The following is a 13,582-nucleotide window of genomic DNA, read 5'->3' as shown; positions in this document are numbered from 1 at the left end:
CATAAAGTGTCATTGTATTATAGCATGTGCCCCTGACGATTTTCTTGATACGTTATATGTGCTCTTGTTTGTATTGTATGTAGTTTTGTTGTTCAAATAAAACGTAAAAGACACAACTTTCCGGATGCGGCTGCTGTAAAAATAAAATGACATCAAGGGTGCTGTACGCAGAGGTCTGAAACCTGCTCAACAGAAGATCTTTATCAAGAGGTGTTAAAGAAGTAGAGATCTCGCCATGAGAGGGGAAGCATCTCAGAAAAAGCAGTTGCAGTCGGTTCCACGGTCATAACGCCACTAATTCGGGCGACAAGAGCAAAACCCACCCGGCTTCCTCCGGCCAAGTAATGAGACAAAGAGACAGTGCACAGCGGGTAGCGTGGCCGAGCGGTCTAAGGCGCTGGATTAAGGCTCCAGTCTCTTCGGGGGCGTGGGTTCAAATCCCACCGCTGCCAGGTGCTTCTGTCGAGACCCCCTTTCAGCTGGCTTCAGACGAAAGGGAGGGAACTGCTTTTTGGCAGTCTCTCGAGAAACTAAGCAAAGTGTTTAAAGATACTTTCTCAGCTTGACATCAAGGCACAAAACAAAAACCTTCTTGCGTCCTCTCAACCCAAAAGCGCTTTGTCACTTTTTGCGTTATGCAGGGAACGATGTCTGCCCAGATCACTTTTGTGTCAATGCAAATCGTAGTGTGCCCTCCGTTTTAATGTTGGCTGTGCTGGCGTGCTGCTTCTGTCTGTGAAACTTGAATGTTCTGCTTCTTCACACCAAATCGTCGGCGGGGGTTGAGCTTGTTAAATCTTTGCGCATAGCGCTCCTTTGGAAGTACTTTGTCCAAGTTCAAAAGCAATCGTGGGATTTACTTCATGCGTGCAAAAAGCATGCCTCGCACGACAGATTTAAATGGGGAATGGAGCCTGCTTCTTGCTGTTTTTCCTGTGGTTGCAGTTACAAAGTTGATCGTGCTTTCACATTCTGTTAACAGTATTCACTGGCTGAGCTTTATCAGTTGGTTCGTAAAGGAATCTCTGCTTCGGTTCCAGAAAAGTCATCTGTAGTGTGTTTTTTTCCGTGCCCATGGCAGTCTTTTAAAGCTGGTAGTAATGGCGGCGAAGTTAATTTTTTATCCTCTTTAAAAGAATAAGGACGGGCTGGGGCGAGCTCCATTTACCACTCTTTCAGCTAACCGCCGAACTCGCGAACTGATTACACTGCAGAGCCACAGGCGCCTCGCTTTTCTCCATTCTCTGGGTTAGGGTGAAAAAATTTTTTTGCTGGTATTAGCTGCCCTGCTGGGAGTACCTCTTCTTCACTGATAAGCAAGATTTGTGTTTCATCTTTCGCAAGCTGTATAGATTTCTTTCAAAACAAGTTGTTCCAGAAAGGAAACGGACACTTGCATTCACCTGAATTAAAAGGCATGGGATTTGCCCATAAGGATAAATTCTGTACAGTAAGACAGGAAGAAAGGCACCGCTGGGAATCGGACCCAGGATCTCCTGTTTACTAGACAGGCGCTTTAGCCAACTAAGCCACGGCGCCGGCAAAGTGCTGTCCTTTGACAGCCACTTGGACACGTCTCTACTGCTCTGAGACATCTGCGTTCGGTGTGCACCGAGCCTGCTCGCCTTGCAAGTTGCCTCATTTACATGCGATAGTTCCACCACTAAGAGAAAGGATGAGAAATGGCTTTTATCTGTCACTTTTCATGTCAGAGGATCTCAATCTGCTTTCCCTGTACAAGAGGATGTCCAACTCATGTAGCTAAAGACGTAGACGACAGTGCTCCACTGAAATCTTGATCTCACAACCCTCGGCATGACTCCGCTGTGTTCCGCTTTAGACAAAGGGGGGAAAAGACTTCTTTCATCACACGTTTTGCACTGTTTACGGTGTTTGCAGTGCTCTTTCTTAAATGAAAACCAGGAATCGGCACCATATGAGGTGAGACTAGATAATATTGGAACAAGTAGCCTCGCCATTCCATGCGTGACGTGAGCAAAGTGTAATTCCTGTCTTTATAGTGTGCTTGTTAGAGACATAGCTGGCACCCAGAGCGCTTTAAATCCGGGAGTCAGCAGCCCAAGACAAGAGAGTTTCCTTCGTCTATGTTTTTTGCGTGAAGGGGGAAACCATGCGTGTGCTGCAAACGATCTTAGTATCGAAGTGCCGTCCCACATAACCGATCCAAACAATCTGCTTTACAGAGGAGCACTGCCGGAGCTTATCGTTGGCAAACTGAAGACCAGGCTGACCTCTTCTGTGACTCTTGAACACTGAGTCTCAAGGTTGTGAATTCAAGCTCCACGCTGGCGGGAAATTCCATAGGTAATGATCACATTTTCTTGCATGCTAATCAAAAGAAATATTAAGAAACTTTTCCCGATACCAGTTTTTTACAAAAGTAAAGGCACACGGCACATGTGTGCCACATCACGTCCGAGTTTAGTGACAACTACCTCAGAGATTGTAAGCTGGGTAGTCTCAGATCAGATCACTTTTTTTATCAAAGGTTCAAGCAAACCCAAATACTTTTGCAAGAGACATTTCAGAATCCCAGACAAATCCAGTACGATTGCTGGATCCTTTGAATTCGACTGAACTATAGCACAGATCTGCAGTCCACCATTAGAATACTGTGGGTGTGCTGTATAAGCCATACCGCCCAAAATAGTTCTAAAACAGGAGAAGCATCCTCGTTTAGGAATGTGGTATAAAGTGAAATGGTCTGGGAAGAGTCCTACATTTGAACAGTTCAAAATAGACGTAAAGGGGTATTTACGGACTCTTTCGAAATGTAAGAACAAGCTGTGCGGACCTTATCTTTATTTACTTTGTGTAATCATTTTTCATAAAGTGTCATTGTATTATAGCATGTGCCCCTGACGATTTTCTTGATACGTTATATGTGCTCTTGTTTGTATTGTATGTAGTTTTGTTGTTCAAATAAAACGTAAAAGACACAACTTTCCGGATGCGGCTGCTGTAAAAATAAAATGACATCAAGGGTGCTGTACGCAGAGGTCTGAAACCTGCTCAACAGAAGATCTTTATCAAGAGGTGTTAAAGAAGTAGAGATCTCGCCATGAGAGGGGAAGCATCTCAGAAAAAGCAGGTGCAGTCGGTTCCACGGTCATAACGCCACTAATTCGGGCGACAAGAGCAAAACCCACCCGGCTTCCTCCGGGCAAGTAATGAGACAAAGAGACAGTGCACAGCGGGTAGCGTGGCCGAGCGGTCTAAGGCGCTGGATTAAGGCTCCAGTCTCTTCGGGGGCGTGGGTTCAAATCCCACCGCTGCCAGGTGCTTCTGTCGAGACCCCCTTTCAGCTGGCTTCAGACGAAAGGGAGGGAACTGCTTTTTGGCAGTCTCTCGAGAAACTAAGCAAAGTGTTTAAAGATACTTTCTCAGCTTGACATCAAGGCACAAAACAAAAACCTTCTTGCGTCCTCTCAACCCAAAAGCGCTTTGTCACTTTTTGCGTTATGCAGGGAACGATGTCTGCCCAGATCACTTTTGTGTCAATGCAAATCGTAGTGTGCCCTCCGTTTTAATGTTGGCTGTGCTGGCGTGCTGCTTCTGTCTGTGAAACTTGAATGTTCTGCTTCTTCACACCAAATCGTCGGCGGGGGTTGAGCTTGTTAAATCTTTGCGCATAGCGCTCCTTTGGAAGTACTTTGTCCAAGTTCAAAAGCAATCGTGGGATTTACTTCATGCGTGCAAAAAGCATGCCTCGCACGACAGATTTAAATGGGGAATGGAGCCTGCTTCTTGCTGTTTTTCCTGTGGTTGCAGTTACAAAGTTGATCGTGCTTTCACATTCTGTTAACAGTATTCACTGGCTGAGCTTTATCAGTTGGTTCGTAAAGGAATCTCTGCTTCGGTTCCAGAAAAGTCATCTGTAGTGTGTTTTTTTCCGTGCCCATGGCAGTCTTTTAAAGCTGGTAGTAATGGCGGCGAAGTTAATTTTTTATCCTCTTTAAAAGAATAAGGACGGGCTGGGGCGAGCTCCATTTACCACTCTTTCAGCTAACCGCCGAACTCGCGAACTGATTACACTGCAGAGCCACAGGCGCCTCGCTTTTCTCCATTCTCTGGGTTAGGGTGAAAAAAATTTTTTGCTGGTATTAGCTGCCCTGCTGGGAGTACCTCTTCTTCACTGATAAGCAAGATTTGTGTTTCATCTTTCGCAAGCTGTATAGATTTCTTTCAAAACAAGTTGTTCCAGAAAGGAAACGGACACTTGCATTCACCTGAATTAAACGGCATGGGATTTGCCCATAAGGATAAATTCTGTACAGTAAGACAGGCACCGCTGGGAATCGGACCCAGGATCTCCTGTTTACTAGACAGGCGCTTTAGCCAACTAAGCCACGGCGCCGGCAAAGTGCTGTCCTTTGACAGCCACTTGGACACGTCTCTACTGCTCTGAGACATCTGCGTTCGGTGTGCACCGAGCCTGCTCGCCTTGCAAGTTGCCTCATTTACATGCGATAGTTCCACCACTAAGAGAAAGGATGAGAAATGGCTTTTATCTGTCACTTTTCATGTCAGAGGATCTCAATCTGCTTTCCCTGTACAAGAGGATGTCCAACTCATATAGCTAAAGACGTAGACGACAGTGCTCCACTGAAATCTTGATCTCACAACCCTCGGCATGACTCCGCTGTGTTCCGCTTTAGACAAAGGGGGGAAAAGACTTCTTTCATCACACGTTTTGCACTGTTTACGGTGTTTGCAGTGCTCTTTCTTAAATGAAAACCAGGAATCGGCACCATATGAGGTGAGACTAGATAATATTGGAACAAGTAGCCTCGCCATTCCATGCGTGACGTGAGCAAAGTGTAATTCCTGTCTTTATAGTGTGCTTGTTAGAGACATAGCTGGCACCCAGAGCGCTTTAAATCCGGGAGTCAGCAGCCCAAGACAAGAGAGTTTCCTTCGTCTATGTTTTTTGCGTGAAGGGGGAAACCATGCGTGTGCTGCAAACGATCTTAGTATCGAAGTGCCGTCCCACATAACCGATCCAAACAATCTGCTTTACAGAGGAGCACTGCCGGAGCTTATCGTTGGCAAACTGAAGACCAGGCTGACCTCTTCTGTGACTCTTGAACACTGAGTCTCAAGGTTGTGAATTCAAGCTCCACGCTGGCGGGAAATTCCATAGGTAATGATCACATTTTCTTGCATGCTAATCAAAAGAAATATTAAGAAACTTTTCCCGATACCAGTTTTTTACAAAAGTAAAGGCACACGGCACATGTGTGCCACATCACGTCCGAGTTTAGTGACAACTACCTCAGAGATTGTAAGCTGGGTAGTCTAAGATCAGATCACTTTTTTTATCAAAGGTTCAAGCAAACCCAAATACTTTTGCAAGAGACATTTCAGAATCCCAGACAAATCCAGTACGATTGCTGGATCCTTTGAATTCGACTGAACTATAGCACAGATCTGCAGTCCACCATTAGAATACTGTGGGTGTGCTGTATAAGCCATACCGCCCAAAATAGTTCTAAAACAGGAGAAGCATCCTCGTTTAGGAATGTGGTATAAAGTGAAATGGTCTGGGAAGAGTCCTACATTTGAACAGTTCAAAATAGACGTAAAGGGGTATTTACGGACTCTTTCGAAATGTAAGAACAAGCTGTGCGGACCTTATCTTTATTTACTTTGTGTAATCATTTTTCATAAAGTGTCATTGTATTATAGCATGTGCCCCTGACGATTTTCTTGATACGTTATATGTGCTCTTGTTTGTATTGTATGTAGTTTTGTTGTTCAAATAAAACGTAAAAGACACAACTTTCCGGATGCGGCTGCTGTAAAAATAAAATGACATCAAGGGTGCTGTACGCAGAGGTCTGAAACCTGCTCAACAGAAGATCTTTATCAAGAGGTGTTAAAGAAGTAGAGATCTCGCCATGAGAGGGGAAGCATCTCAGAAAAAGCAGGTGCAGTCGGTTCCACGGTCATAACGCCACTAATTCGGGCGACAAGAGCAAAACCCACCCGGCTTCCTCCGGCCAAGTAATGAGACAAAGAGACAGTGCACAGCGGGTAGCGTGGCCGAGCGGTCTAAGGCGCTGGATTAAGGCTCCAGTCTTTTCGGGGGCGTGGGTTCAAATCCCACCGCTGCCAGGTGCTTCTGTCGAGACCCCCTTTCAGCTGGCTTCAGACGAAAGGGAGGGAACTGCTTTTTGGCAGTCTCTCGAGAAACTAAGCAAAGTGTTTAAAGATACTTTCTCAGCTTGACATCAAGGCACAAAACAAAAACCTTCTTGCGTCCTCTCAACCCAAAAGCGCTTTGTCACTTTTTGCGTTATGCAGGGAACGATGTCTGCCCAGATCACTTTTGTGTCAATGCAAATCGTAGTGTGCCCTCCGTTTTAATGTTGGCTGTGCTGGCGTGCTGCTTCTGTCTGTGAAACTTGAATGTTCTGCTTCTTCACACCAAATCGTCGGCGGGGGTTGAGCTTGTTAAATCTTTGCGCATAGCGCTCCTTTGGAAGTACTTTGTCCAAGTTCAAAAGCAATCGTGGGATTTACTTCATGCGTGCAAAAAGCATGCCTCGCACGACAGATTTAAATGGGGAATGGAGCCTGCTTCTTGCTGTTTTTCCTGTGGTTGCAGTTACAAAGTTGATCGTGCTTTCACATTCTGTTAACAGTATTCACTGGCTGAGCTTTATCAGTTGGTTCGTAAAGGAATCTCTGCTTCGGTTCCAGAAAAGTCATCTGTAGTGTGTTTTTTTCCGTGCCCATGGCAGTCTTTTAAAGCTGGTAGTAATGGCGGCGAAGTTAATTTTTTATCCTCTTTAAAAGAATAAGGACGGGCTGGGGCGAGCTCCATTTACCACTCTTTCAGCTAACCGCCGAACTCGCGAACTGATTACACTGCAGAGCCACAGGCGCCTCGCTTTTCTCCATTCTCTGGGTTAGGGTGAAAAAAATTTTTTGCTGGTATTAGCTGCCCTGCTGGGAGTACCTCTTCTTCACTGATAAGCAAGATTTGTGTTTCATCTTTCGCAAGCTGTATAGATTTCTTTCAAAACAAGTTGTTCCAGAAAGGAAACGGACACTTGCATTCACCTGAATTAAACGGCATGGGATTTGCCCATAAGGATAAATTCTGTACAGTAAGACAGGCACCGCTGGGAATCGGACCCAGGATCTCCTGTTTACTAGACAGGCGCTTTAGCCAACTAAGCCACGGCGCCGGCAAAGTGCTGTCCTTTGACAGCCACTTGGACACGTCTCTACTGCTCTGAGACATCTGCGTTCGGTGTGCACCGAGCCTGCTCGCCTTGCAAGTTGCCTCATTTACATGCGATAGTTCCACCACTAAGAGAAAGGATGAGAAATGGCTTTTATCTGTCACTTTTCATGTCAGAGGATCTCAATCTGCTTTCCCTGTACAAGAGGATGTCCAACTCATGTAGCTAAAGACGTAGACGACAGTGCTCCACTGAAATCTTGATCTCACAACCCTCGGCATGACTCCGCTGTGTTCCGCTTTAGACAAAGGGGGGAAAAGACTTCTTTCATCACACGTTTTGCACTGTTTACGGTGTTTGCAGTGCTCTTTCTTAAATGAAAACCAGGAATCGGCACCATATGAGGTGAGACTAGATAATATTGGAACAAGTAGCCTCGCCATTCCATGCGTGACGTGAGCAAAGTGTAATTCCTGTCTTTATAGTGTGCTTGTTAGAGACATAGCTGGCACCCAGAGCGCTTTAAATCCGGGAGTCAGCAGCCCAAGACAAGAGAGTTTCCTTCGTCTATGTTTTTTGCGTGAAGGGGGAAACCATGCGTGTGCTGCAAACGATCTTAGTATCGAAGTGCCGTCCCACATAACCGATCCAAACAATCTGCTTTACAGAGGAGCACTGCCGGAGCTTATCGTTGGCAAACTGAAGACCAGGCTGACCTCTTCTGTGACTCTTGAACACTGAGTCTCAAGGTTGTGAATTCAAGCTCCACGCTGGCGGGAAATTCCATAGGTAATGATCACATTTTCTTGCATGCTAATCAAAAGAAATATTAAGAAACTTTTCCCGATACCAGTTTTTTACAAAAGTAAAGGCACACGGCACATGTGTGCCACATCACGTCCGAGTTTAGTGACAACTACCTCAGAGATTGTAAGCTGGGTAGTCTCAGATCAGATCACTTTTTTTATCAAAGGTTCAAGCAAACCCAAATACTTTTGCAAGAGACATTTCAGAATCCCAGACAAATCCAGTACGATTGCTGGATCCTTTGAATTCGACTGAACTATAGCACAGATCTGCAGTCCACCATTAGAATACTGTGGGTGTGCTGTATAAGCCATACCGCCCAAAATAGTTCTAAAACAGGAGAAGCATCCTCGTTTAGGAATGTGGTATAAAGTGAAATGGTCTGGGAAGAGTCCTACATTTGAACAGTTCAAAATAGGCGTAAAGGGGTATTTACGGACTCTTTCGAAATGTAAGAACAAGCTGTGCGGACCTTATCTTTATTTACTTTGTGTAATCATTTTTCATAAAGTGTCATTGTATTATAGCATGTGCCCCTGACGATTTTCTTGATACGTTATATGTGCTCTTGTTTGTATTGTATGTAGTTTTGTTGTTCAAATAAAACGTAAAAGACACAACTTTCCGGATGCGGCTGCTGTAAAAATAAAATGACATCAAGGGTGCTGTACGCAGAGGTCTGAAACCTGCTCAACAGAAGATCTTTATCAAGAGGTGTTAAAGAAGTAGAGATCTCGCCATGAGAGGGGAAGCATCTCAGAAAAAGCAGGTGCAGTCGGTTCCACGGTCATAACGCCACTAATTCGGGCGACAAGAGCAAAACCCACCCGGCTTCCTCCGGGCAAGTAATGAGACAAAGAGACAGTGCACAGCGGGTAGCGTGGCCGAGCGGTCTAAGGCGCTGGATTAAGGCTCCAGTCTCTTCGGGGGCGTGGGTTCAAATCCCACCGCTGCCAGGTGCTTCTGTCGAGACCCCCTTTCAGCTGGCTTCAGACGAAAGGGAGGGAACTGCTTTTTGGCAGTCTCTCGAGAAACTAAGCAAAGTGTTTAAAGATACTTTCTCAGCTTGACATCAAGGCACAAAACAAAAACCTTCTTGCGTCCTCTCAACCCAAAAGCGCTTTGTCACTTTTTGCGTTATGCAGGGAACGATGTCTGCCCAGATCACTTTTGTGTCAATGCAAATCGTAGTGTGCCCTCCGTTTTAATGTTGGCTGTGCTGGCGTGCTGCTTCTGTCTGTGAAACTTGAATGTTCTGCTTCTTCACACCAAATCGTCGGCGGGGGTTGAGCTTGTTAAATCTTTGCGCATAGCGCTCCTTTGGAAGTACTTTGTCCAAGTTCAAAAGCAATCGTGGGATTTACTTCATGCGTGCAAAAAGCATGCCTCGCACGACAGATTTAAATGGGGAATGGAGCCTGCTTCTTGCTGTTTTTCCTGTGGTTGCAGTTACAAAGTTGATCGTGCTTTCACATTCTGTTAACAGTATTCACTGGCTGAGCTTTATCAGTTGGTTCGTAAAGGAATCTCTGCTTCGGTTCCAGAAAAGTCATCTGTAGTGTGTTTTTTTCCGTGCCCATGGCAGTCTTTTAAAGCTGGTAGTAATGGCGGCGAAGTTAATTTTTTATCCTCTTTAAAAGAATAAGGACGGGCTGGGGCGAGCTCCATTTACCACTCTTTCAGCTAACTGCCGAACTCGCGAACTGATTACACTGCAGAGCCACAGGCGCCTCGCTTTTCTCCATTCTCTGGGTTAGGGTGAAAAAAATTTTTTGCTGGTATTAGCTGCCCTGCTGGGAGTACCTCTTCTTCACTGATAAGCAAGATTTGTGTTTCATCTTTCGCAAGCTGTATAGATTTCTTTCAAAACAAGTTGTTCCAGAAAGGAAACGGACACTTGCATTCACCTGAATTAAAAGGCATGGGATTTGCCCATAAGGATAAATTCTGTACAGTAAGACAGGCACCGCTGGGAATCGGACCCAGGATCTCCTGTTTACTAGACAGGCGCTTTAGCCAACTAAGCCACGGCGCCGGCAAAGTGCTGTCCTTTGACAGCCACTTGGACACGTCTCTACTGCTCTGAGACATCTGCGTTCGGTGTGCACCGAGCCTGCTCGCCTTGCAAGTTGCCTCATTTACATGCGATAGTTCCACCACTAAGAGAAAGGATGAGAAATGGCTTTTATCTGTCACTTTTCATGTCAGAGGATCTCAATCTGCTTTCCCTGTACAAGAGGATGTCCAACTCATGTAGCTAAAGACGTAGACGACAGTGCTCCACTGAAATCTTGATCTCACAACCCTCGGCATGACTCCGCTGTGTTCCGCTTTAGACAAAGGGGGGAAAAGACTTCTTTCATCACACGTTTTGCACTGTTTACGGTGTTTGCAGTGCTCTTTCTTAAATGAAAACCAGGAATCGGCACCATATGAGGTGAGACTAGATAATATTGGAACAAGTAGCCTCGCCATTCCATGCGTGACGTGAGCAAAGTGTAATTCCTGTCTTTATAGTGTGCTTGTTAGAGACATAGCTGGCACCCAGAGCGCTTTAAATCCGGGAGTCAGCAGCCCAAGACAAGAGAGTTTCCTTCGTCTATGTTTTTTGCGTGAAGGGGGAAACCATGCGTGTGCTGCAAACGATCTTAGTATCGAAGTGCCGTCCCACATAACCGATCCAAACAATCTGCTTTACAGAGGAGCACTGCCGGAGCTTATCGTTGGCAAACTGAAGACCAGGCTGACCTCTTCTGTGACTCTTGAACACTGAGTCTCAAGGTTGTGAATTCAAGCTCCACGCTGGCGGGAAATTCCATAGGTAATGATCACATTTTCTTGCATGCTAATCAAAAGAAATATTAAGAAACTTTTCCCGATACCAGTTTTTTACAAAAGTAAAGGCACACGGCACATGTGTGCCACATCACGTCCGAGTTTAGTGACAACTACCTCAGAGATTGTAAGCTGGGTAGTCTCAGATCAGATCACTTTTTTTATCAAAGGTTCAAGCAAACCCAAATACTTTTGCAAGAGACATTTCAGAATCCCAGACAAATCCAGTACGATTGCTGGATCCTTTGAATTCGACTGAACTATAGCACAGATCTGCAGTCCACCATTAGAATACTGTGGGTGTGCTGTATAAGCCATACCGCCCAAAATAGTTCTAAAACAGGAGAAGCATCCTCGTTTAGGAATGTGGTATAAAGTGAAATGGTCTGGGAAGAGTCCTACATTTGAACAGTTCAAAATAGGCGTAAAGGGGTATTTACGGACTCTTTCGAAATGTAAGAACAAGCTGTGCGGACCTTATCTTTATTTACTTTGTGTAATCATTTTTCATAAAGTGTCATTGTATTATAGCATGTGCCCCTGACGATTTTCTTGATACGTTATATGTGCTCTTGTTTGTATTGTATGTAGTTTTGTTGTTCAAATAAAACGTAAAAGACACAACTTTCCGGATGCGGCTGCTGTAAAAATAAAATGACATCAAGGGTGCTGTACGCAGAGGTCTGAAACCTGCTCAACAGAAGATCTTTATCAAGAGGTGTTAAAGAAGTAGAGATCTCGCCATGAGAGGGGAAGCATCTCAGAAAAAGCAGGTGCAGTCGGTTCCACGGTCATAACGCCACTAATTCGGGCGACAAGAGCAAAACCCACCCGGCTTCCTCCGGGCAAGTAATGAGACAAAGAGACAGTGCACAGCGGGTAGCGTGGCCGAGCGGTCTAAGGCGCTGGATTAAGGCTCCAGTCTCTTCGGGGGCGTGGGTTCAAATCCCACCGCTGCCAGGTGCTTCTGTCGAGACCCCCTTTCAGCTGGCTTCAGACGAAAGGGAGGGAACTGCTTTTTGGCAGTCTCTCGAGAAACTAAGCAAAGTGTTTAAAGATACTTTCTCAGCTTGACATCAAGGCACAAAACAAAAACCTTCTTGCGTCCTCTCAACCCAAAAGCGCTTTGTCACTTTTTGCGTTATGCAGGGAACGATGTCTGCCCAGATCACTTTTGTGTCAATGCAAATCGTAGTGTGCCCTCCGTTTTAATGTTGGCTGTGCTGGCGTGCTGCTTCTGTCTGTGAAACTTGAATGTTCTGCTTCTTCACACCAAATCGTCGGCGGGGGTTGAGCTTGTTAAATCTTTGCGCATAGCGCTCCTTTGGAAGTACTTTGTCCAAGTTCAAAAGCAATCGTGGGATTTACTTCATGCGTGCAAAAAGCATGCCTCGCACGACAGATTTAAATGGGGAATGGAGCCTGCTTCTTGCTGTTTTTCCTGTGGTTGCAGTTACAAAGTTGATCGTGCTTTCACATTCTGTTAACAGTATTCACTGGCTGAGCTTTATCAGTTGGTTCGTAAAGGAATCTCTGCTTCGGTTCCAGAAAAGTCATCTGTAGTGTGTTTTTTTCCGTGCCCATGGCAGTCTTTTAAAGCTGGTAGTAATGGCGGCGAAGTTAATTTTTTATCCTCTTTAAAAGAATAAGGACGGGCTGGGGCGAGCTCCATTTACCACTCTTTCAGCTAACTGCCGAACTCGCGAACTGATTACACTGCAGAGCCACAGGCGCCTCGCTTTTCTCCATTCTCTGGGTTAGGGTGAAAAAATTTTTTTGCTGGTATTAGCTGCCCTGCTGGGAGTACCTCTTCTTCACTGATAAGCAAGATTTGTGTTTCATCTTTCGCAAGCTGTATAGATTTCTTTCAAAACAAGTTGTTCCAGAAAGGAAACGGACACTTGCATTCACCTGAATTAAAAGGCATGGGATTTGCCCATAAGGATAAATTCTGTACAGTAAGACAGGCACCGCTGGGAATCGGACCCAGGATCTCCTGTTTACTAGACAGGCGCTTTAGCCAACTAAGCCACGGCGCCGGCAAAGTGCTGTCCTTTGACAGCCACTTGGACACGTCTCTACTGCTCTGAGACATCTGCGTTCGGTGTGCACCGAGCCTGCTCGCCTTGCAAGTTGCCTCATTTACATGCGATAGTTCCACCACTAAGAGAAAGGATGAGAAATGGCTTTTATCTGTCACTTTTCATGTCAGAGGATCTCAATCTGCTTTCCCTGTACAAGAGGATGTCCAACTCATGTAGCTAAAGACGTAGACGACAGTGCTCCACTGAAATCTTGATCTCACAACCCTCGGCATGACTCCGCTGTGTTCCGCTTTAGACAAAGGGGGGAAAAGACTTCTTTCATCACACGTTTTGCACTGTTTACGGTGTTTGCAGTGCTCTTTCTTAAATGAAAACCAGGAATCGGCACCATATGAGGTGAGACTAGATAATATTGGAACAAGTAGCCTCGCCATTCCATGCGTGACGTGAGCAAAGTGTAATTCCTGTCTTTATAGTGTGCTTGTTAGAGACATAGCTGGCACCCAGAGCGCTTTAAATCCGGGAGTCAGCAGCCCAAGACAAGAGAGTTTCCTTCGTCTATGTTTTTTGCGTGAAGGGGGAAACCATGCGTGTGCTGCAAACGATCTTAGTATCGAAGTGCCGTCCCACATAACCGATCCAAACAATCTGCTTTACAGAGGAGCACTGCCGGAGCTTATC

General features: G+C 45.5%; 10 non-coding genes across 10 annotated transcripts; 5 read left to right on the top strand and 5 right to left on the bottom strand.

Annotated features, from left to right (window-relative positions):
- The first annotated feature begins 370 nt into the window (after positions 1–370).
- Positions 371–452, top strand: trnal-aag (transfer RNA leucine (anticodon AAG)). Its single transcript has one exon. It is a non-coding gene; the product is annotated as a tRNA-Leu (tRNA).
- A 1,013-nt stretch (positions 453–1,465) lies between these two features.
- Positions 1,466–1,539, bottom strand: trnat-agu (transfer RNA threonine (anticodon AGU)). The gene has a single exon. It is a non-coding gene; the product is annotated as a tRNA-Thr (tRNA).
- A 1,678-nt stretch (positions 1,540–3,217) lies between these two features.
- Positions 3,218–3,299, top strand: trnal-aag (transfer RNA leucine (anticodon AAG)). The gene has a single exon. It is a non-coding gene; the product is annotated as a tRNA-Leu (tRNA).
- Positions 3,300–4,304: 1,005 nt separating this feature from the next.
- On the bottom strand, positions 4,305–4,378 carry trnat-agu (transfer RNA threonine (anticodon AGU)). The gene has a single exon. It is a non-coding gene; the product is annotated as a tRNA-Thr (tRNA).
- A 1,678-nt stretch (positions 4,379–6,056) lies between these two features.
- trnal-aag (transfer RNA leucine (anticodon AAG)) lies at positions 6,057–6,138 on the top strand. The gene has a single exon. It is a non-coding gene; the product is annotated as a tRNA-Leu (tRNA).
- Positions 6,139–7,143: 1,005 nt separating this feature from the next.
- Positions 7,144–7,217, bottom strand: trnat-agu (transfer RNA threonine (anticodon AGU)). The gene has a single exon. It is a non-coding gene; the product is annotated as a tRNA-Thr (tRNA).
- A 1,678-nt stretch (positions 7,218–8,895) lies between these two features.
- On the top strand, positions 8,896–8,977 carry trnal-aag (transfer RNA leucine (anticodon AAG)). The gene has a single exon. It is a non-coding gene; the product is annotated as a tRNA-Leu (tRNA).
- A 1,005-nt stretch (positions 8,978–9,982) lies between these two features.
- trnat-agu (transfer RNA threonine (anticodon AGU)) lies at positions 9,983–10,056 on the bottom strand. The gene has a single exon. It is a non-coding gene; the product is annotated as a tRNA-Thr (tRNA).
- A 1,678-nt stretch (positions 10,057–11,734) lies between these two features.
- Positions 11,735–11,816, top strand: trnal-aag (transfer RNA leucine (anticodon AAG)). The gene has a single exon. It is a non-coding gene; the product is annotated as a tRNA-Leu (tRNA).
- Positions 11,817–12,821: 1,005 nt separating this feature from the next.
- On the bottom strand, positions 12,822–12,895 carry trnat-agu (transfer RNA threonine (anticodon AGU)). The gene has a single exon. It is a non-coding gene; the product is annotated as a tRNA-Thr (tRNA).
- Between the last annotated feature and the right edge of the window lie 687 nt (positions 12,896–13,582).

Source organism: Lepisosteus platostomus, chromosome 5 (genome assembly GCF_059453375.1).
Source record: "Lepisosteus platostomus isolate fLepPlt1 chromosome 5, fLepPlt1.hap1, whole genome shotgun sequence".
Classification (NCBI taxonomy): Eukaryota; Metazoa; Chordata; class Actinopteri; order Semionotiformes; family Lepisosteidae; genus Lepisosteus; species Lepisosteus platostomus.
The sequence above is the reverse complement of the archived record's forward strand: the minus strand, read 5'-3'. Positions and strand labels throughout refer to the sequence as shown.